This window comes from Musca autumnalis, unplaced genomic scaffold, assembly GCF_047663935.1.
Source record: "Musca autumnalis isolate F117 unplaced genomic scaffold, ASM4766393v1 scaffold_3, whole genome shotgun sequence".
NCBI classification, from domain to species: Eukaryota; Metazoa; Arthropoda; class Insecta; order Diptera; family Muscidae; genus Musca; species Musca autumnalis.
The window spans coordinates 184,322,687-184,346,556 of NW_027411866.1; the positions used below are offsets into that span (position 1 = coordinate 184,322,687).

The following is a 23,870-nucleotide window of genomic DNA, read 5'->3' on the forward strand; positions in this document are numbered from 1 at the left end:
ACGGCACTCCTGGTCATACCACGGATTCTTTGGTGGAGGTCTCTGGTATCCAAGTACTGATTTTGCGGCTGTTTGCATGGAGTGGGCAATATTTTGCCATTGTGCTGATATGTTATCGGGACGAGAAGCGCTATCATTAAGCAATTGGGTCGGTTGAGTGGAATATGCTGTGGCTATCTGTTGTGTTTGCAGCTTGGCGATGTCCAACTTTCGTGTTGTGTCTGTCCGTGCTTTATTTGCAACGTTTAGACGGGTACGTACCTTTGCTGCAACGAGGTAATGGTCCGAATCTATGTTTGCTCCTCGGAACAATCGTACATCCAACACGCTCGATGAATGTCTTCCATCTATCACAACGTGATCAATTTGATTTATTGTTCTTTGGTCTGGAGACAGCCAAGTGCCCTTATGAATATCGAGATGCTTAAATCTGGTACTGCTAACTACCATGTTTTTTGCCGCTGCGAAGTCTATAAGCCTCATTCCATTGTCTGATGTTTCACTATGTAGACTGAATTTCCCAACTGTTTGTCCAAAGATATTCTCCTTTCCAATTTTGGCATTAAAATCGCCTAGAACAATTTTAATGTCATGGGCAGGACAACGGTCATATGTTTCTTCTAAGATCTCGTAGAATATATCTTTGGTCTGTTCGTCCTTGTCTTCGGTTGGGGCATGAGCGCAGATAAAGCTGATGTTGAAGAATTTTGCTTTAAATCGAATTGTAGCAAGTCTTTCATTCACTGGGGTGAAGCTGGAGACCAGATGTTTTAACCTCCGACCAACTACAAAACCGCAACCAAACTCATGCTTTGTGTCATGGCAGCTATAATACAGTGCGTCACCTTTAGGTGTTGTTGTGACATCTTTCCCAGTCCATCGTATTTCCTGTATGGCAGTAATATCGGCTTTGTACTTTCCAATGCGAAGACTGCACCTTCTCTATAAAGAGTGCGAACATTCCAGGTGCAGATTCGCAGATCATGGTCCTTAAAACGTTTGCGGGGTTCGTCAACTTTAGAGGGGTTTGTTTTTCTTTTCTTTCGTTTTTTCATAGTAGGCTGTTTTTTTCTAGGGGAGGGTTACTAACCCGACGCCCAAACCCAAGTTTTTAACGTTCTTATGGGTGAACGCGCGGCACATGTTAGCTCACTACCTTTAACGGGTGTTAAAGGCAGTTCCCCAGGTGACACCACGGGGAGGTCAGTGTCCACTTGAGATGAAAGAGGGACCAAGATAAATCCTGGGCTTTGCCATGTTAAAACCGGTCAGGACCGTTCCTTGGTATCTTCCATCCCCTACGTCACCCAACTGTGTGGATTTTTTAAAAAATATTTTTTTATGTAACAACAAACCCAGGAGGTAAATGAAGTTAATCCCACATCCTACAGACATAATTTAATGTTTTATTTTTTTAATTTCCTAAAAGCTTTTTCATTTTTCATGTGTCACAAGTTTATATGTACCAATGTCTGTATCTACTGTGACAAACATTCCGGAAATACGCCTACCTTCCGACATTGTCAACACACAAACTCACTTTTCTTTTAACCTTTTGCCACATCAAAAGTGTTGACCTTAATTTGAAAAGAAAAATAAAAACCCAATGTCATTTTTTAACAATGCAAAGTTTAAGCTTAATGCGAACCCCTTATTATTTTATGCACAAAATAATATCTTGCTTTCTACAATACGAAAAAAACCGTGCGAAGAGTGTGTTGTGTAATCGCCAAAATAAGCCAATAAGAGCTACTGAAAACACAAAGACATTTTTAAGATCTTAAAGTTTGCCCTTTAACGAGTTGCGATAGTAGAGATAATGTTTTTTTCTTTTGGTATATAAAAGGCAAAGGCATAACTATGAAAATTCCCAGGTGTAAAACAGAGACAATAAATGACATTTTCAGAAAGGTTACGAAAAAGGCAAATAATAAAGTTTTTTTTTTCCAAAGGAAAAAGAAAAATGACAAGAATTTCTTTTTGTGATGTATCACTTTTAAGTGAATTTTATTGCGGCATAGAGTGGTCACATGAAAGGCATAAAAATATGCCTCGGGGACAAAGAGAATGTCATATGAAAAATCAATTAAATTTAATATAAAACCAATATGCCGAGTTATGTTTGAATAAAGTTGGAATCAGTTGTTCTCAAATGTGTATTAAAACTTTTTAAACATAAGACGATTACCCTCAAATTGTCACTTCTCTAATATAATATCTCTATTTTAACAGTTCACCTTTAGCTCTCGTTTATATAAACAAAACTATTTACAATTTTAAACCACACAACAATTTGTTAGCAAATATCAATTATAGCAAGCAAAGAAACCAAAACTATTATAAATATCTCAGGTATTTATACAATTCTCAAAGGAATTTCTAAGGCATTTCGAAAAGTTGTTTTCTATCAGCAACATGTTCATTGACTCTTCTATGAACTGGCAAAAAACTTAGATACTAAATTCTACTCTACTCCCTGTGGCACTAAGAAGATTGAATTGCCAGAGGCGAAATATACACCAACTCAATGAGACCAACTCACTCACTACATCACCTATTCACGTGAATAAGCAGAGCCTAAACTTAGCGACAACCTTTAAAATTGTAAACTGCATCAAACTAACCAGGCCACCATCACCACCACCAGCATCGCAATCGTCAAACAAAAAGCACTATCATTCAACTTTGAGGTAAACACCAGCACACAACAAACCACCTGATGTTTGTTTTAGTTTGGCAATATAAACATTACCCAGTTACTTTGTTGTCTTGGCCAACAAAGCTAAGAACGTGAATGTGTGTGGTATATATGTATGCCCTCTTTAGTACATATGGATGTTTGTTGCATATAACCAGCAACACCTTAGCCTCAAGATATTAGTTAAACTATGAAAACTATCTTAGCATTTATCGCATCCTTTGCTATTTTTATTTTAACGTTTATATTTCTTGTTTTAGGCTTACATTTAACGGATGGATGAATGAAATGGGCTACAGTAAAAAAAGTGAAATGACTACACAAAGATAAAAGTAGCCTTCAGTGTGTAGTGTTTATATTTATTTTTGCTACGACTATATACTACTACGGATATATATGCTAAGGTAATCTTTTGCTTGACTTTCGTTTTATTTTTTGTTTTTGGTTAGTTTTTAATGGAGAGTAGTGTACCAAGTTGAAGAAAAATATATGAGATATAACAATACTATTTTTGATTGGCTTTAACTAGAACAAGTTCAATTTTACATGGGTTCATTTTTCGACTAAATAGTACTATTACCTGGAGGAACATCTAACACGGCAATAAAGGCGTCGTTACATGTTTTGTGACGTAGGGGATGGAAGATACCAAGGAACGGTCCTGACCGGTTTTAACATGGCAAAGCCCAGGATTTATCTTGGTCCCTCTTTCATCTCACGTGGACACTGACCTCCCGTGGTGTCGCCTGGGGAACTGCCTTTAACACCCGTTAAAGGTAGTGAGCTAACAAGTGCCGCGCGTGCACCCATAAGAACGTTAAAAACTTGGGTTTGGGCGTCGGGTTAGTAACCCTCCCCTAGAAAAAACAGCCTATTATGAAAAAACAAAAGAAAGGAAAAGCAAAACCCTCTAAAGTTGACGAACCCCATAAACGTTTTAAGGGCCATGATCTGCGAATCTGCACCTGGAATGTTTGCACTCTTCATAGAGGAGGTGCAGTCTTCGCATGGGCAAACGTACTTGAAAAGTACAATGCAGGAAATACGATAGATTGGCAAAGGCGTCACAACAACGCCTAAAGGTGACGCACTGTATTATAGCTGCCATGACGTAAAGCATGAGTTTGGTTGCGGATTCGTAGTTAGTCGGAGGCTAAAACATCTGGTATCCAGCTTCACCCCAGTGAATGAAAGACTCGCTGCAATTCGTTTAAAGCAAAATTCTTCAACATCATCTTTATTTGCGCTTATGCTCCCACTGAAGACAAGGACGAACAGACCAAATATATATTTTACGAGCGCTTAGAAGAAACTTATGACCGTTGCCCTATCCATGACATTAAAATTATTCTAGGCGATTTTAATGCCAAAATTGGAAAGGAGAATATCTTGGGCCCAACAGTCGGGAAATTCAGTCTCAACAGTGAAACATCTGAGAATGGTATGAGGCTGATAGACTTTGCAGCTGCAAGAAACGTGGTAGTTAGCAGTACCAGATTTAAGCATCTCGATGTTCATAAGAGCACCTGGCTGTCGCCAGATCAAAGAACAATAAATCAAATTGATCACGTTGTGATAGATGGAAGACATGCATCAAGCGTGTTGGATATACGATCGTTCAGAGGTGCAAACATAGACTCGGACCACTACCTTGTTGCAGCAAAGGTTCTTATTAGATTAAAGGTAGCAAACAAGGTGCCAACAGACACAACACGGAAGTTGGACATCGGTAAACTGCAATCACAACAGATAGCCACAACATATTCCACTCAACTGGCCCAACTGCTTAATCAAAGCACTCCTCGTCCCGATAACATATCAGGACAATGGCAAAACATTGCCCACTCCATGCAAACAGCCGCAAAATCAGTACTTGAATACCAGAGACCTCCACCAAGGAATCCATGGTATGACCAGGAGTGTCGTGCTGCTACCAAAGAGAAAAATGCGGCATATAGGGCTACTTTACAATCAGTAGCAACGCGTAGCGCTCGAGAGAGGTATCGGGAGAAAAAGAGAGAGGAGAAACGTCTTTGCCGCAGGAAAAAGAGAGAGATGGAAAAGCTGGAGTGTGAACAAATCGAGACGTACAGGAGACAGAATGAAGTCCGAAAAAAAAATTAATACATCAAATTGATGGCTTTGGTACTGGTACATCCTCCTGTAGAGACCAGCAAGGTAGTCTGGTAACTGATACAGATAGTGTGCTAAGGATATGGAAAGAGCATTTTTCCACACTGTTGGTATTCAATAGTAGCGAAGCCGACGAAGATACTACAGGTCCAATCCCAGAAGATGGTATTGAATGTATACCACCCGGCCAACATTAGGTAAAGACAGCAACAAACCGGCTGAAGAATAATAAGGCAGCAGCTGATGGCCTACCAACCGAGCTGTTTAAAACCGGAGGCGACACGCTGATAAGTTGTATGCATCAGCTAGTTAGCTCCATCTGGCAGGAACAACGCGTACCCGACGATTGGAACCTGAGCATCCCATGTCCCCTCCATAAGAAAGGAGATAAGACATTATGCTCCAACTATAGGGGTATAAGACTTCTCCCTATCGCCTAAAAGATCAAGTCAGGGATATTGTGCGAACGACTAAAGCCCAAGGTCAACGAAATAATTGGACCATGCCAATGCGGCTTTAGACCTGGCAAGTCCACAATTGTCCAGATATTTACCCTGCGGCTTATCCTGGAGAAGAGCCAAGAGATGCAGATCGACACCTACCATCTTTTTGTCGAGCCTTCGACAACCCGCTACGTTCAAAGGTATTCCAAGCCATGTCTAAATGACCGCAAAGCTCATTTGGCTTTGTAAAATGACTCTAACTGACTCTAAATAGAAAAGAACCTCTCCGAAGAGTTTTGTACCAAAAGAGGTTTCAGGCAAGGTGACAGCCTTTCGTGTGATATTTTCAACATCCTGCTAGGAAAGGTTATACGAGAGGCAAACGTCAAAAGAAGTGGCACAATCTACACCAATAGCCACATTTTACTTGCTTATGCTGATGATATACAGATCATGGGACGATCAGTAAAAGAAGTAACCGATACCTTTATGAAGGTCGATGGGGAATCTGCTAAAGTGGGTCTGGCGGTAAACGGCGACAAGACCAAGTTGATGGTGTTGACGCGCAATGCGTCCAATAGATCGGACCAAATGTTGAAGTTGGTTCCTATAATTTTGAGGTAGTTTTCGTATACCTCGGCACCGTCGTAAACACAACAAACCACATCAATTGTGAAATAAAAAGAAGAATTATATTGGTCAACAGATGCTACTTTGCCAACAGATGCACTTCAAAAACAAAGCCACAACTCGTCAAACAAAAATAACGCTTTACAAAACACTGATACTACCCGTGCTAATTAGAGTTGGGCAATTTTGTTCAATTGAACGATCCGGATAATTATCTCGTTCAATGGACAACGGTAATTTCTTTGACAAAACTGCGTATACTTAATTTCACACGGTGGTTTTTATGATGTTACTAATTCGCCTTTGAACGAGGACAGTGATCCGGATCGTTCAATTGAACGAGATTGCCCAACTCTAGTGCTGATGTATGGTTCCGAAGCCTGGGTACTTGCGCAAGCAGATAAGGCAGTGCTTGACGTGTTTGAGAGAAAAATTATTCGAAAGATCTACGGTCCAATCTGCGTTGACGGTGAATATCGACGTCGTATGAACCACGAGCTGTATCTGCTATACAACGACATCAATATAGTTAAACGTATCGAGATGCAGCTTTTGCGTTGGCTAGGCCATATAAAAAGAATGAGCGATGATGAACGCGCTAAACAAGCGTATAAATTCGAGCCACATGGCGGTGCACGCAGAATTGGCAGGCCAAAGAATAGATGGCGCAAGCAAGTTGGCGAATAGATAATAGAGAATAGATAACAAGGCGCGGTATTCCAGAAAGCGAAGCACTAAACAGAGAATTGGAGATCTTTTCTTAGTTCGGTCTATGGAACAAATGTTCTGTAATGGGCCAGCTAAGTAAGTAGGTAAGTAAGCTTTCCACCAAAATGCAGCTTTTGTAGGAATTTTTGCTATTTCCCCCTTATACGCTTGTCTATTTTATATAGTTTACAAATAGTAGATTTTATTTCCTCCATTTTCTCTATCCATTTTTCATTGAATTACGAAGTTTAAAGTTTGGACCAAATCGGTTGATCCCTTCGAGAGAAAACCTGCGAACCAGACAGTCATAAAGGCCTTCATCGACACCATATTCGAGACAAAATATTACGAGGTATTATGTTTGAACCAAATCAGTTGATACGTTCGACAGTAATAGTGCGCACCAAACTGACATGCCATAATCGACTCCAAATTGTTTGAAACAATCCTTGAACTTAATCAAATAAAATTGATTTGTTATTATTCATATACGTATGTATGTGGCGTCACAGACTTTTTTTTCGATGGGACCCATTTTTTGTCGTGTCGAAAAGTGTATACCCTCCCTCATTTGCCTTTTAGCGGCATATAGTGCAAACTTTTTTTTATCGGGAAACCTCAGTAATTTACATATAGCTCCCCAAGTGGCACAGTCCAAAGTTCCAAAGAAAGAAAATTCCAAAGTTTGTTTAATATCTGTTCGGATATAGCCATTTATTTTGCTATAAATTAACCGGTACCCATTTGTCAACCTTACTTTAAAGGTTTCTCCGTTGAATGGTGTTTGCTGCTGGAACTCAAAATCATTATTTTGCGATTTTACACATTTCTGGATGAAAGTTACTCGAAAAATATTCCCTTATACATTTAAAATCAACTATTTTAGACGAAGTTCTACATTACCAACTTCTTCTCTCTTTTACTTTGTCAAATTGCATGGATAACTTGAACTAACCAGTTCTTCTTTTAGTTTTATATTCCACTAAATTCTTTATAACATTTTATTCGAAAACTGTTTAAAAACATAAAATGTTTTTCGTTTTCACGTTTCGCAATCCAACAACAACTCATTGTTTTCTCATTTTTTATTTTTGCTATTTCCCTTTGAAATGGAAGAAGTTTAGTCCAGTTTTTGTCCATTGCAAAAACTAAGACAAGTGTTTCGTAAGAGGATATTTTATGAATAGTTAATTTTCCTTTTTACTGTTGGCGGTTTATTGAAGCGTCTTTATGCAGCAATGGTGGACGATGCACCTTTGAAATGTTGGTTTGTTGGAAAGTGGAATAAATAAATTGACCATTGTGACCTAACAAGTGTAATAATTTATAAAAATTATTTCGTTGTTTGGATGAACAATGAAAATGTTTTCATGACGTTTTTATTAAAGCAGCACAAATATTATTTTCACATTATGAGCTTAGGAAAACAAATAAAATGGAATAAATATTTATATTTAATACAAGTTGAAAGAGGAGGGGAAGGAATAATTTTACTGTTAGAATAAATAGTAATTTAATAGGTTTTTTTCTTTATTTTATTTATAAATTTTTTGGATTTACTAGCGAAACCCTAGCCATATCAATTTTATAAAAGAATGAATTGTTAACTTATCCCTTGAATAAACATTTGTAAAACACAGCATCATTGTGTAGCACACACACAAAGTAATTTCTGACCATAATCCAGATTATATGCAAACTAAAAACTAATTTTCATAATCCTATTACAATTTCAATTTAGTTTAAGGGCAATCTATAAAAAAGGTTTTACATTTGTAGGATTTCATGAATATTTAACTGGAATCCTTTGCATTGTTAAACTATTTAATCGTAGACAAAAACGAAATACCTAACATGTTAAGCTCATTATAAATAGGGTAATAAAGACATAGAAGTTAACATTTCGTTTAGTTTTGAATGAGAATAATGGCACAAAACAGGGAAATATATCTACATTAGGGTCATTTGGTCTGAAATTTCAAAGATTGGTTGGTTAAATAAAGAATATATTTAATCTGCCCAATGAATGAACAGTCATTCAAAGAAAAACATGAAGACTAAATGAAAAATAGAAAAAGTGTGAATTAATAAAAAACCAATAAAGCTAACAAAGTAATTTTTTCCGTAACCTCTGATACAAAATGGAACTAAGGAAAAATGTTTGGGATTAAATTATTATCCCAAAAGATTATTTCAAGTTTCTGAGTTATGGCGTAATTAACTTTTTGATTGTCGCCCAATAATGATTGAGAAAATAGCTATATATTGAGATTATATGCCTGTAAGGGATGAACCCCTGTAGTAAAATTCAGAAAATCTAAATATTTTAATGGTATATTTTAAAGTATTAATAGCATAGATTTTCAAGTCGATCGGGACAATATTGAGCTTTGGATGCGAAAAATTTATTGTGTTTTTATACCCTACTTCACAAATTGGGAAAGGTATTATAAGTTTATTTTGCTGAAAATGCACGTAACAACGCGAAATATTTGTCATAGACCTGGGGGTTATATACCATTTTTCATATCTCGACGAGATAAAGCGATATAGCGGTGTGTGTCCGAATGTCCATTATATGTTGTAATCAAACTCCAGGCCTCAATTATGGACCGATAGTTACGAAATTTGGTATGGAGGTCGGTTTCACATCAGACCAAAAACAAAATTTTATCCGAATTTGTATCTGCTCTGTAGGTCGCAATCATAGCCCGATCAGTGCGAAATTAAAAAAAAATGTGTGAGCTTATGACATAAATCTACATGATGATTAGATAGTTTTTAGTGGTTGAAATGGACCGAAACTTTTGTGTGAAAATTGGGAAAAAATTTAATATATATGAAATATTTTTGAAAGACGATCTCTCGACCTTTCCATAGATGCCAATAATGTACGTCCTCAGATAACAGAGTTACAGCCTAGTATATATATACTACAATTTTAATTGTGTATATTGTAACCATAAGCGGATAGTTCTTAGCGGGTGAACTTTTACGGGAAAAACATCCAAATTCAATTTTTGGTCTATATTTATACCCTACACCATTACGTAGAAAGGGTATTATAAGTTTGTTTTGGGAAAAATTCATGTAACACCGCGAAATATTCGTCGGAGACCCCCAATGTGGTATACCAATCTTCATATCTCGGCGAGATAAAGCGATTTTGAGATGTGCGTCCGTCCGTGTGTCCGTCTGTCCATTATAAATTGTAATCAAACTCCAGGCCGCAATTATGGACCGATCGTCGAAATTTAGTATGGAGGTCGGTTTCACATCAGAATAGATCGCTATTTGATTTGGTGATGATCGTGAAATATTTAGTGGATGAAATGGACGAAAAACATAATTTTTTAATGGAACACAACTTTTGTGTGAAAATTTTTATTATACCGTTTTTATCTTTATTTCTGGAATATACTTGGAAGAGGAACGCTTGACCTTTTTTATTGATGTCAATTGTGTTTGTGTACATGATAAGATAACAGAGTTACAGCCTAATATACCCTGTTATTTCTTTGTAGTGTAATCATAAACACGCTAGAGGTCGCAATCATAGCTCAATAATCACGAAATTTTGCGCGAGGTAAGACTTTAGGTCGAAGTAGATGCTTATAAGTTTGGATGATGATAATATTTAGCGGGTAAAATGGACCATTACTTTTTTATGAAAAATAAAAAAATTGGTCTATATTTTATTTCCTGGAGGACATATACCGGCAAAGTAGACTACATATGGAAATAGATCTACTGATCTTACCCTTGATGCAAATTGCAATAACGTGTCTGCTAGATAACGGGCCTACTGCTTAATATATATATAGGTTTTGTGTAGAGAACCACATTTGCCCATTCCCAGTTTTTGCATTATTGCAAATTACATGGTGCCCTAACGTTTAAATTGTCCAATTGGATTTTTATACATATGGAATTGCATTTAAACATATTTTTATGCAGCATGGGTCGCTTTGCCAACTTTTTTCAAAACGATTCCCCAGCCAGGCAAGATCAAATTTTCAACGGTGGCAAAATATCCTTCAGTAAGGTTTGCGACAGTTTCTGAGTATTTTAGCCATGTAAAACTTCTCTACAAGTGGTGTCTTAAGACACGCCGTTCGGACTCGGAAATAAGCTGTGCGTCCAATATCATTGAGCGAATATGAATCGGGGTATACTAACTCATTGATATGAGAGAAGTCTCCCTTCTCCCTTCTAGGATGTTTGTGAAACAATTATTATATTATTATTTAAGCTTGGTGTGATACGGTACCAGAATCTACAAAGTTACTTCTTACAATAAGTTTAATTGTTCCATAAAGAAATTTTGATATGTAGAACGCTAATTCCCAGGGGTAAAGTTGTAGGGTATCACATGGTCGGCACCGTCCGTCTATAGCCTTTTTTTACTTGTTCATTGATCGATTCAATAAAAATAGCCGAAAACTATTTTTAAAATTCTTTTAATATTTATTTATACCCTCAACATTTAAGCCAACGTGGTTCTCGAAATAATGTTTTTAGAACCCAAGTATATTTGGACGAAATCCATTTCAGATTTCGATGTCTTTCCGTCTGTCTGGCTGGTGCGCACGATAACTCAACCTATTTGGTTCAAATTTTAGGTCTCGTAAATTTTGTCCAAACTTAGTTTAAGTTCGAAGATGGACCATATCAGTCTACCCCTTCCGTTAATTACCCCCACAAAAGCTCAAAATTTTTCGCTAAGATTATTCGCTAGAGAGTTCCAGAAGGGACTAAGCGAATTGTTGCAAACTAGGGATGTAGAAATATTACTTCCATAAATATATCTGGTTCGTATATGGCCTATATCGGCTAACTCCTTTGGGAAAATTATAGTTAAACAGCTCTTCTCGAAACGTTTTGAATTTGTTTAAAACATGTTCGCCTTGCGGTCTTTTTACGACGGTGAAATTTTTTTTTTTTTTTTTTGGGCCAGTCCATACTTCCTGAGAAGACGCCAACTAAACTGACTAGTGCCTAAAACAACCCTCGAAGGGAGAAACCGGGAGTTCTCCAACTATTTAGCTAAAATCCCATACAATAATTAATGTGAAAATTAAAAAGCCTGTTATTCGCGAATTACGAGGGCAGTTCGGAAACTTCTTAGCCTATCAATGAAAGAGAATAGTTAGTTTTTCAAAAATATTTTTATTTTCAATATAATCTCCTGAAACTTCAATACACTTAGTCCAACGCTTTTTTAGCAATTCTATCCCTTGATTAAAATAGTTTTCCTCAAGGTCTTCAAAATAGTGGTTTACAACTGTAATTGCATCTTCATTTGAGGTAAAACGCTTGCCAGCAAGGATTTTTTTAGATTTGTGAACAAGTAAAAGTCAGTAAAAGTCAGGAGAATAAGGTGGGTGGTCAAGCAACTCGTACTTTAATTCGTTGATTTTAGTCATTGTTAAAACACTCTTGTGCGCTGGTGCGTTGTCTTGATGAAAAATTATTTTTTTGTGTTGTAAGCCAGGACGTTTTTCTCGAATTTGTACATTTAATTGATCCAAATTATTGCAATAGTACTCTGAATTTATTGTTTTACCCTTTTGCAGATAGTCAATCAATAAAATACCTTTGAAGTCCCAAAAAACCGTTGCCATAACCTTACTAGCCGATTGAATTATTTTGGCCTTCTTTGGGGCTTCAGTCCATTGTTTGGATTGTGGTGGTGGATCCATGTCTCATCAACAGTTATGAAACGACGCTTAAAATCCATTTTATTTCGCTTAAAACGATCCAAACAAGCTTGAGAAATGTTCATTCTTATGCGTTTTTGATCGACTGTTAACAAATGCGGCACCCATCTTGCAGAATGCTTTTTCATCTGTAGTTCTTCATGCAAAATTAAATGGACTCGATCATTTGAGATGCCCATGATATTAGCAATTTCACGCACTTTTATTCGTCGATCATTTAATACCATATCATGCACTTTGGCTACAATTTCTGTTGTTGTTGCTGTTTTTGGACGTCCACTACGTGGATTATCTTCAATGCTTGTACGACCACGTTTAAATTCAGCAACCCAATTTTTTACTGTTGCACATGAAGGAGCACTTTCACCTAACACATTCACCATATCATTATGAATTTCTTGTCCCGATAAACCTTTTTTATGTAAATATTTAATGACAGCACGCATTTCTAATTTTTCCATTGTAAAAAAATTGCGGATGCGTCTTTTTTGAACACCTGTTTCTATATGAAGGAGTTGCCAGATCGAAACAAAATTTTACATGTGTTCATAACAGAGATAGAAGTTTCCAAAACACTTAACTTTTTTCTGTTTATACCGCGCTTTGTGTGCTAGGCTAAGAAGTTTCCGAACTGCCCTCGTAGTTAAAATCAGTTGATGCGCATCCGTTTTTGGATACAGCGAATCAATCTTTTTCAATATTTATGCATATTTCGATGTTTCACTCAGCGGCCAAATTGTGTCGCCAGTTGCATCACACAATGCAGAAACCCTTAAAGTGGGTAAAAATCGCGCAATGTGCATACGATTTTGATGCGCAACCGGCTTCATTAGCGCCCTTCAAGAACCGCGGATGTGCCTCCACATTCTATTTTGCGAAAAAGACCCGTATTACTCGCGTATCTCTATAATTTATGACACGCGTTTTCGCAAATATTATAATGGCGTATAATGGATTCCATTTATGTAAAAATTTTTAAAGAAAATCGCTGTTTAGTACGCGGATTTGTCAAAAAACATTTTTGCTGATTTCCGCGGTTGTAATGGATGTATTCGATCGTGGAAGGGCTCATTAGATCCGTCGCTTAAAAAAAAAACTAAATTCACGCGGGGTTCAAAGGAAAGTGAATGAAACTTGTAAATTCTAAATGCAAAAAATAGGTTTTAACAAAATTCACGCATCAAATGTTATGCTTTAGACTCCAATTACTAAGATACTGCAAGGAGCAAACTCATGAGATATACATTAAGCGTTAGCCGATAGCCTTAGATGCTAATGCTATTTTTTATATAATTTTATTGTAATTTTTTATTATAATAAATATTTGAAATAAATAAATAAATACATTAAGCGACGTAAAATCACGAGTTCTATAATCTTATTATGAGTTTGGAATATTATCTTGCTGCGCCTCCGAATTATTAAAAAATTCAAAAAACCCAGCCTCAAAATGTCAGCATCAATTTTAGGTGGATGCAGTGGATTTATCGAAAAATCATACACTAGTAAAATTTTGGCCATGGAGTATTCTGTTATTCTTTTCTTGGACATAGGTCTATAGAATGTAAGGTAAGGCCAGAAATCGGAAGGGAACTTAAAAAAACTTGTTGGCGTCAACCCATTTTTACCCATTTTCTATATTGATGCCAACACTGCTTCCGAAAATTAATTATGGGATCCCTCTTAAAACACCTAATTTTAAATAATTTCAGTCATACTATATTATGTTGGGCGAAATTCGTTTCAGACAATTTGGAGTCGATTTAGCCATGTCCGTCCGTCTGTCTGGCTAATGCGCACGATAACTCTCGAACGGATCAACCGACTCGAACCAAATTTTAGGTATGGTAATATTTTGTCCAAACTTAGTTTAAGTTCGAAGATGTACCATATCGGTTCACTCCTTCCGGTGCCTTCCCCACAAAAGTTCAAAATTTTCCTATAAAATAGTGTGAACCATAACTCTCGAAGGGAGCAATTGATTTGGTCCAAACTTCACACATCGTATTATTCCTTCCAGATATATATAGGGTTGCAATATGGTCTATATCGGTCCACTCTTCGGGTATCTGCCACATAAAATTAGGATAAGGTGAAGTTTAAGAACTCCCCTAGGATTGTTCTGAAAATTTTTTCAGTAGGTTGTTCTTGCGGCTCCCTTTACGACGGTACAATTTTTTTGCGCAAGTCCATACTTCCTGGAAAATTGGCCTAAAAGCTCCAAAAACCCTGACGGCTCCAACCAAAATGGCAAATCCGCAAGATAATTCTCGCAGGAACTTTCTGATTTGTGAAGACTTTGCACATGTTATTATTTCATCCAGTCATGGAATATGGACTATATCGTCCACTCCTTCGGGTACCTCCCTTGGAAAAATGAAGTTTAAGAACTCGTATAGCATCGTTTTGATCGTTTTTTCAGTAGGTTGTTTTAGCAACCTCATTTTCAATGGCCCAAAAGCTCCAAAACCCTGCCGGCATATGCTAAAATGACTATTGTGCAAGATAACTCTAAAACTAATTCAATATTTCGAGTCTTTTATGAAGAAGTTTGGTTACTAAAAATGATGACGATTTGATATAGCCTCACATTACGGTACCTACAGATTTTAAAGCAAACTCTTAATTCAAAATCGATATATTTTTACAATGTTTTATCTAACTTGCTTTGTTGTCTGTTTAGTTGAAATCTAGTAACTCATTTTTCACACAGTTGCGGTTGACCAATCGAACTAAAACTTTGCACACTTTTCAGATTTGGACAACAATACATGAATATGAAACCAAAACCAATATGGGTCCATTATTTACTATAGCCCCCATGCTTCCATTTAAATTAAAAATGGTGACAAAATAAAACGGCAAGCGTTTTATTTAAAAGATTCCATAATGAAGAAGAATATAATTATTGATGCTAAGCGAAAAATTATTTTCTAGCTTCTAGTGCATTTATAGATAAAACTTGTATCTTAATTTTTTTTAAAACTACTTTTTATTATTATTGTTTTTGGTTTGGTTTGTTTCTTTTATACCCTCAGCATTTATGCTAACGAGGGTATATACATACACTTTCATATGGGCAAAATGTGCCTCATCGAGATAATGGTTTTAGACCCAAGTATGTTTGGACGAAATATGTTTCAGACAATTTGGAGTTGATTGAGCCATGTCCGTCCGTCTGTCTGGCTAGCTGGAGCGCACGATAACTCTCGAACGGATCAACCGATTCGGTTCAAAATTTGGATTTCTCAATATTTTCTCCAAACATAGTTTACGTTCGATGATGGGTTATATCAGTCCACTCCTTCCTGTACCTCCCCCACAAAAGTTCGAAATTGTTCGGAAAATTTGTGCGTACGATAACTCTTGAAGGAAGTAACTGAATTGGTCCATACTTTGCACATCGTGAAACTTCTACCAGACTTAAATAAGGTTCCAATACGGACTCAATCGGTCCACTCCTTCGGGTAGCTCCCACACAAAATTTCGGAAAAGTTCAGTTTAGGGCCTACTATCGAATCGCTTTGATTTTTGTTGTGACAACTTGTATTCACTGTCCCCTATACGACGGTACATGTTTCATCAGGGGCAAGTCCATACTTCCTGAGAAAATCGGTCCACTCCTTCTGGAACCTCCTCACAAAAGTTATAAGCTTTTCGCTAAACTGGTGTGCACTGTAACACTCGATGGTAGTAACCGAGTTGGTCCATACTATAGATTAGATTCGAATATGGACTATATATGTCAACTCTTTTGGTTACCTCCCACACAAAATTTCGAATCTCTTGAATCCCTTTGATTTCTGTTCTAGCAATTTGTATTCGTTGTCCCAATTACGACGGAACAAGTTTTTTCAGGGGCAAGTCTATAGTTTCTGAGAAAATGACCCGAAAGCTGTAAAACCCGTATGACATCAGTAGCTGGAGCGGTCGGATCAGCCGAGTCGGTCCAAAGTTTGGTCCATATCGGTCCGCTCCTTCGGGTTCCTCCCCCACAAATTTAAAAAATGTAACTAAAGTGGTATGCACTATATCTCTAAAACGGGCATACCTATTTGGTAAAAGGGGATCTAAAGAACTCCTAATATTTTGTCCAAATGTAGTTTAACTTCCAAAATGGTCCATATCGATATTCTCTTTAGGGTACCTTCACAGAGATTGAGGGTATTTCTCTGTCGGCAAAGCCGACTGATATTTTTTTATACCCTACACCACCTTGTGGTAAGGGGTATTAGTTCCTTTTAGGGATATACATAGAATCACTTTCTGAGTCGATTTACGCATGTCCGTCTGTCTGTCCGTCTGTCCGTCTGTCCATGTATTTTTGTAAACAAAGTACAGGTCGCATTTATTGTCCGATTCACATGAAAATTGGGGAAGATAGTTTTGTTGGCCAAAGGACGAACGCTATTTATTTTGGTAATCGGTTCAGATTTGGATATAGCCCCCATATATATCTTCGCCCGATTTAAGGCATTTGGTGCACGAAACACGCTATATATGTATGTCCGATTTCAATGAAATTTGGAATGTGCGACGGAATTTAGTCTAGAAATAAGTGTGCCAAATTATATAGAAATCGGGTCAGATTTGGATATAGCCCCCATATATATTTTCGCCCGATTTAAGAAATCTGGTGCACGAAACACGCTACATATGTCCGATTTCAATTAAATTTGGAATGTGCGACGGTATTTAGTGTAGAAGTAAGTGTGCCAAATTATATAGAAATCGGTTCAAATTTAGCTATAGCTCCTATATATATTCTCGGCCGATTTTAGGTATTTGATGCACGAAACGCGCTATATATGTCCGATTTCAATGAAGTTTGGAATGTGCAACGGAATTTAGTCTAGAAATAATTGTGCCAAATTATATGGAATTCGGTTCAGATTTGGATATAGCCCCCATATATATTTTCGCCCGATTTAAGTCATTTGGTGCACGAAACACGCTATATACGACCGATTTCAATTAAATTTTGAATGTTTGCCGGGATTTGGCCTAGAAATAAGTGTGCAAAATTATATCGAAATCGGTTCAGATTTGGATATAGCTCTCATATATATTTTAGGCAGATTTGAGGTATTTGATGCACGAAACACGTTATATATGTATGTCCGATTTTGATGAAATTTTGACTATGTGACGAAATTTGGTCTACAAATAAATGTGAAAAATTATATCGAAATCTGTTCTGATTTGGATTTAGCTCCCATATATATTTTACGTATTCACAGTGGTGTGGGGTATTATATAGTCGGCCCCGCCTGACTTTGATCCTTTCCTTACTGGTTTACTTGTTTTTATCCTTTCTTACTTATTAGAGACCCTTTCTTACTTGTTAAAATAAATATTGGGATTCTACATTCGTTATATTGTTAAACTTATAGAATGGTTTTCTGATAGCATGAATAATTGGGAAAGTTTAAACATAATGTTATACCCAAGTCATGATTTTATTGCCACCCTGACATATGGCTTGAGTTACCGACCAAAACCGTTCCATATATCTATTTTTAGTCGATTTCATGTATTTGATGCACCGAACACGCTATGTATGTCCAATGTTAAAGATATTTGAAACGAAATTTGCTCAAGAAATAAGTTTATTGAACTCGGTTCAGATTTCAATATAGCTCCAATATATACTCGTAGTTTCGCCCAATTTCATGTACTATATTCCAAACACGTTAAATGTGTGACGGAATTTAGTCTAGAAATAAGTTTGACAAACTAAATAGAAATCGAACAACCGTTGGATATACATTAGGCCGGGGCGAATTGTATGGAAGGAAAAAAACCTTAATGGGCCCTTCGCGTTTCTGATTCCTGGGATTGAACTGAACAAAAAAGTCCACTAGACCATAGGTATACGGTGAAAATCGAGCCTCCCGATTTTGACTTTAAGTTTTTTATCCACGTTTTTTGGACATTTTGACATATAACGGCCAAACTATTGAGATTTTTGATTCAACACACAGACAAAAATTGTATCCAAGACAGTTATTAAGAACTCTCTAATACATCGCAAAAGCATAAGAACTCTCCTTCAGGCAGTTTTGGCCTTGAGAAGGTGCAAACTTTTCGGAAAATGTAGATAAATGGCACTGTGCTACAAAAGTTGACCAGAAAAATATTCAAGTGTTCTGATGCAAAATTCTATCGTGTTGGAATCCATGGACAACGAAAATGCCTTTAGTTCGTTTGGCTCACTTCGTTTTATTTTTTTATAACGGTAAAAGTAGTGAAAATCTGGGTTTCTTACATTTTCAAATTTAAACGGGCATATCTTTTTTTCACAACGGATTTTTATTGATCCTTCTTCCTTTAAAAGGGGTGGATAATATCTCTCGAACAATTTATTATTTTTTGTTTAATCGGTTAACAAATGGCTAAGTTATGGTGGTTTATGTCTGAAACCCCCCCAAAAAAATTATAACTGAATTTCTCATAATTTTCAAAAATATAATGTTTTTTTATTTTGTTCAATATTTATTTTGAAAATTGTGATAAATTCAGTTATAATTTTTTGTGGGGGTTTTCAGACATTAACCACAATAACTTAGCCATTTGTTAAACGAATTAAAAAAAATAATAACTTGTTCGAATGACATTATTCACCCCTTTAAAAGGAAGAAGGATCAATAGAAATCCGTTGTGAAAAAAGAAGATATGCCCGTTTAAATTTGAAAATGTAAGAAACCCAGATTTTTCACTACTTTTACCGTTATAAAAAAATAAATTTGTCGATTTTGATCCCTAAATATTATTCGACCATCTAACAATCGCCAAAACTTGCACCCAATCTCAAAAAAAAAAAAATCCATCGATTTTGAAAGTATTTTAGGACTATCGAGATTATACTATACCTAATTTATTTTTTGGTACGTAATACTTTAATTTGTAATACTGTTTACATAACATATCATTTTATTTAAATTCCACAGTTCCATATAACATAATAATAGATAGTAACATTTAAGCCTGAATTAAATTTCACCACATGTCTGTCTACTTTCACAAAAAAACTAATGATCATAAATTCAAATCTAATTAATTAAGGACTTACCATTCTTTAAAACTCTAACATCCTTTAATATCTTAGTCTTTATGATTGTGCATAAGCCAGGATATTCAGACACATACATACATGCACATACACACACTGCCACACACTTTCAAACCAAACTCATTTACAGTTAATGGCTGACGACGAACAACAATGTCAGAGTCGTTGCTTGATTTTATTATTACTGCTGTAGTTAAAATAAAATAGAGAAAAAAACACACAGCTTCACGTTAATCCATTTTTAACACATTTTAATCCACACAAATGTATTCAAATTCTACAATATTCAGGACATGATATGTATATGTGTATGCATATTAGGGTGGGGCGATTTGTGTGGAAGCAAAAAAACCTTAATGAGCCCTTCGCGTTTCTGATTCCTGGGATTGAACTGAGCAAAAAAGTCCACTGGACCATATATCTACGATGAAAATCGAGCCTCCCGATTTTGACTTTAAGTTTTTTATTGACGTTTTTTGGATATTTTGGCATATAACAGTCAAACCATTGAGATTTTCGATCCAACACAAAGACAAATATTGTAGCCCAGACAGTAATTGAAAACTCTCTAATACATCGCAAAAGCATTGGAACGCTCCTTCAGGCAGTTTTGGCCTTAAGAATTTGCAAACTTTTCGGAAAATGTCGATAAATGACATTGTGCTACAAAATTTGACCCGAAAAATATTCAAGTGTTCTGATGCAAAATTATACCGTGTTGGGATCCATGGACAAAGACAATACCTTTATTTCGTTTGGGTCACTTCGTTTTATTTTTTTATAAGGGTAAAAGTAGTGAAAATCTGGGTTTCTTACATTTTCAAATTTAAACGGGCATATCTTATTTTTTCCACAACGGATTTCTTTTGATCCTTCTTCCTTTTAAAGGGGTGAATAATGTCTTTTGAATAAGCTATTATTGTTTTAAATCGGTTAACAAATGGCTAAGTTATAGTGGTTTATGTCTGAAAAACCCCACACAAAACCTATAAAGGAATTTCTTATAATTTTCAAATATATAATGTTTTTTTGTTTTGTTCAATATTTATTTTGAAAATTATGAGAAATTCCTTTATAGGTATTGTATGGGGTTTTTCAGACACAAACCACTATAAAATAGCCATTTGTTAACCGATTTAAAACAATAATAGCTTATTCAAAAGACATTATTCACCCCTTTAAAAGGAAGAAGGATCAAAAGAAATCCGTTGTGGAAAAAATAAGATATGCCCGTTTAAATTTGAAAATGTAAGAAACCCAGATTTTCACTACTTTTACCGTTATAAAAAATAAAACGAAGTCACCCAAACGAAATAAAGGCATTGTCGTTGTCCATGGATCCCAACACGATAGAATTTTGCATCAGAACACTTGAATATTTTTCGGGTCAAATTTTGTAGCACAATGTCATTTATCGACATTTTCCGAAAAGTTTGCACATTCTTAAGGCCAAAACTGCCTGAAGGGGCGTTCCAATGCTTTTGCGAAGTATTAGAGAGTTTTCAATTACTATCTTGGCTACAATGTTTGTTTTTGTGTTGGATCGAAAATCTCAATGGTTTGGCTGTTATATGCCAAAATATCCAAAAAACGTCAATAAAAAACTTAAAGTCAAAATCGGGAGGCTCGATTTTCATCGTAGACATATGGTCCAGTAGACTTTTTTGCTCAGTTCAACCCCAGGAATCAGAAACGCGAAGGGCCCATTAAGGTTTTCAAATCGCCCCGGCCTAATGCATATAGATGAGAAAACATTGTATGAATTTGTGTAAAAGGGGAACAAGAGTGATATATGTTAAAATTTGGCCACACTGATTTTTGAAACACATTATGGGGAGAGAACAAGTTAATACTGTCTGGGTGAGTCCAGAATAGGTCATACATTTCTTTGGGAATTCAAAGAACAGCCGACTGATCTATGGAAACGTATTGCAATGAAGATTTCCACTATTTCATTGGGCTCAACTTTCGAAATTGACCGTGGTTGATTGTTTTCTTGAATTTTGGACGGTGTAGTATCTATGGGTGACGTAGGGGATGAAAGATACCAAGGAACGGTCCTGACCGGCTTTAACATGGCAAAGTCGAGGATTTATTTTTATCCCTCTTTCATCTCAAGTGGACACTGACCTCCCCGTGGTGTCACCTGGGGTAGCTGCCTTTAACACCCGTTAAAGATAGTGAGCTAAAATGTGCCGCGCGTTCACGTTAAAAACTTTGGTTTGGGCGCAGGGTTAGTAACCCTCCCCTAGAAAAAGCAGCCTACTATGAAAAAACAAAACAAAAGAAAAACAAATCCCTTTAAATTTGACGACCCCCAAAACGTTTTAAGACCATGAACTGGGAATCTTCACATGGAATGTTCGCACTCTTTATAGAGAAGGTGCAGTTTACGCATTGGCAGATGTACTGGAAAAGTACAAGGCCGACATTACTGCCATACAGGAAATACGATGGATTGGGAAAGGCGTCACAACAATTATAGCTGCCATGACATAAAGCATGAGTTTGGTTGCGGATTTGTAGTTGGTCGGAGGTTAAAACACCTGGTCTCCATCTTCACACCAGTGAATGAAAGACTTGCTGCAATTTGAATAAAAGCAAAATTCTTCAACATCAGCTTTATTAGCGGACGAACAGGCAAAAGATATATTTTACGAGCGCTTAGAGAAAACATATGACCATTGTCCTGGCCATGACATTAAAATTATTCTAGGCGATTTTAATGCCAAAATTGGAAAAGAAAATATCTTTGTCCCAACAGTCGGAAAATTCAGCCTCCACAGTGAAACATCTGGCAATGGTATGAGGCTGATAGACTTCGCAGCGGCAAAAAACACCAGCAGCACCAGATTTCAACATCTCGACATCCATAAGGGCACCTGGCTGTCTCCAGATCAGAAAACAAGAAATCAAATTCATCACGTTGCACAGAGTGGAAACATAGGCCTAAAGTTGCTCAAAACTCAAAATATGAAAATCGTTTTTTTATGAAAAAATTTTGATAAACGGCAACCAGAGTCTTTTCTACATTTGAGTCGACTTTGTAAGATAAACCAATCTAATGAAGCAGCAAAAAGTAAATTTTCGAAAACTAAGAAATTAGGTGAACATTAAAATGACATTATTTTCGCGAAAATTTATATTTTTCAATATTTATTGTTTTTGTACAGTCTCCGAACAAGATTAGCATTTAAATTTTTCAGATTGATTTTACATCTTTGCTCTTTAATAATGGTGATACATATCCTCTTTATGAAAATTTTTTATGATAATTTTTAAGATTACTACAATTTCAATAGTGAAAAAGTCTATTTCCCCGTCGTTTCCCGACCATAGTTTCTACTAATGTTTTATGCGCTTGAGTCTCAAATATCAGATTCAATCATAATAATTTGCGCATATTTGCGCCCTTCCGTAAAAATCTAATTTTTCTCAACTAAAATGTGAAATATTTTTATATGGAATTGCAAGGTTTACTCACATTTTACTCCGCCTTATAACCGGGGCTCTTATTTATCAGACTAATCCAACACCTTTCAAATATGTTTGCATTATTCAGAAACATTCACGGCTTTTCTCATGTGAATTGAGAAAAATTTAATTTAAGTAAGTTTCAAAAAATAAAATTTGGAATGAAATATATGTATATGGGACTACATATACATCTGTACCGATTTCTTTGAAAATTGGCTCAATGTTTTTTTAGGCTGGTTCAGGTTGCATGTGTCAAATTTCAGTAATTTTGGTGCATTTTTATCTCATATCAGATGCGAATATATATGGAAGCTGCATCCAAATCTGGACCGATTTTCATTATTTTCTATAGGATTAATCCAGCAAGATAATTTGGTAACTGATACAGATAGTGTGCTCAGGATATGAAAATAACATTTTTCAAAACTGTTGGTATACAATAGCAGCGAAGACAACGAAGATACAACAGATCCAATCCCAGAAGATGGTATTGAATATATACTGCCCAGCCAATATGAGGTAAAGACAGCAATAAATCGGCTGAAGAATAATAAGGCAGCAGGAGCCAATGGCTTACCAGCCGAGCTGTTCAAAACCGGAGGCGACACGCTGATAAGGTGTATTCATCAGCTAGTTAGCACCATCTGGCAGGAAGAACGAGTACCCGACGATTGGAACCTGAGTATCCTGTGTCCAGTCCACAAGAAGGGAGACAAGACAGTCTACTCCTTATTGCCTACAATATCGTGTCAGGGATATTGTGCGAACGACTTAAGCCTATGGTCAACGAGATAATTGGACCATACCAATGTGGCTTTAGACCTGGCAAGTCCACCATTGACCAGATATTTACCCTGCGGCAAATCCTGGAGAAGACTCAAGAGATGCAGATCGACACCAGCCTTCGACAGCCCGCTGCGTTCAAAGGTATTCCAAGCCATGTCTGAATTTGGTATCCCCGCAAAGCTCATTCGGTTTTGTAAAATGAC

The 23,870-nt window shown here is 36.5% G+C and overlaps 1 protein-coding gene across 7 annotated transcripts in view; it reads right to left on the bottom strand.

Moving 5' to 3' along the window:
* The window catches only part of LOC141398574 (frequenin-1), a 156,238-nt gene that overhangs the window by 128,642 nt on the left and 3,726 nt on the right, over positions 1 to 23,870 (bottom strand). For 3 of the 7 annotated variants that reach the window (XM_073975969.1, XM_073975970.1, XM_073975967.1), the window contains exon 2: positions 19,405 to 19,426. The exons of 1 other annotated variant lie outside the window; for it this stretch is intronic. The gene's annotated coding sequence lies outside the window, so the exon portion shown is untranslated. Of the gene's footprint in view, positions 1 to 19,404; positions 19,592 to 23,870 lie in introns of all 7 variants that reach the window. 3 more of the 7 variants (XM_073975963.1, XM_073975964.1, XM_073975965.1) reach the window with 2 other exon arrangements.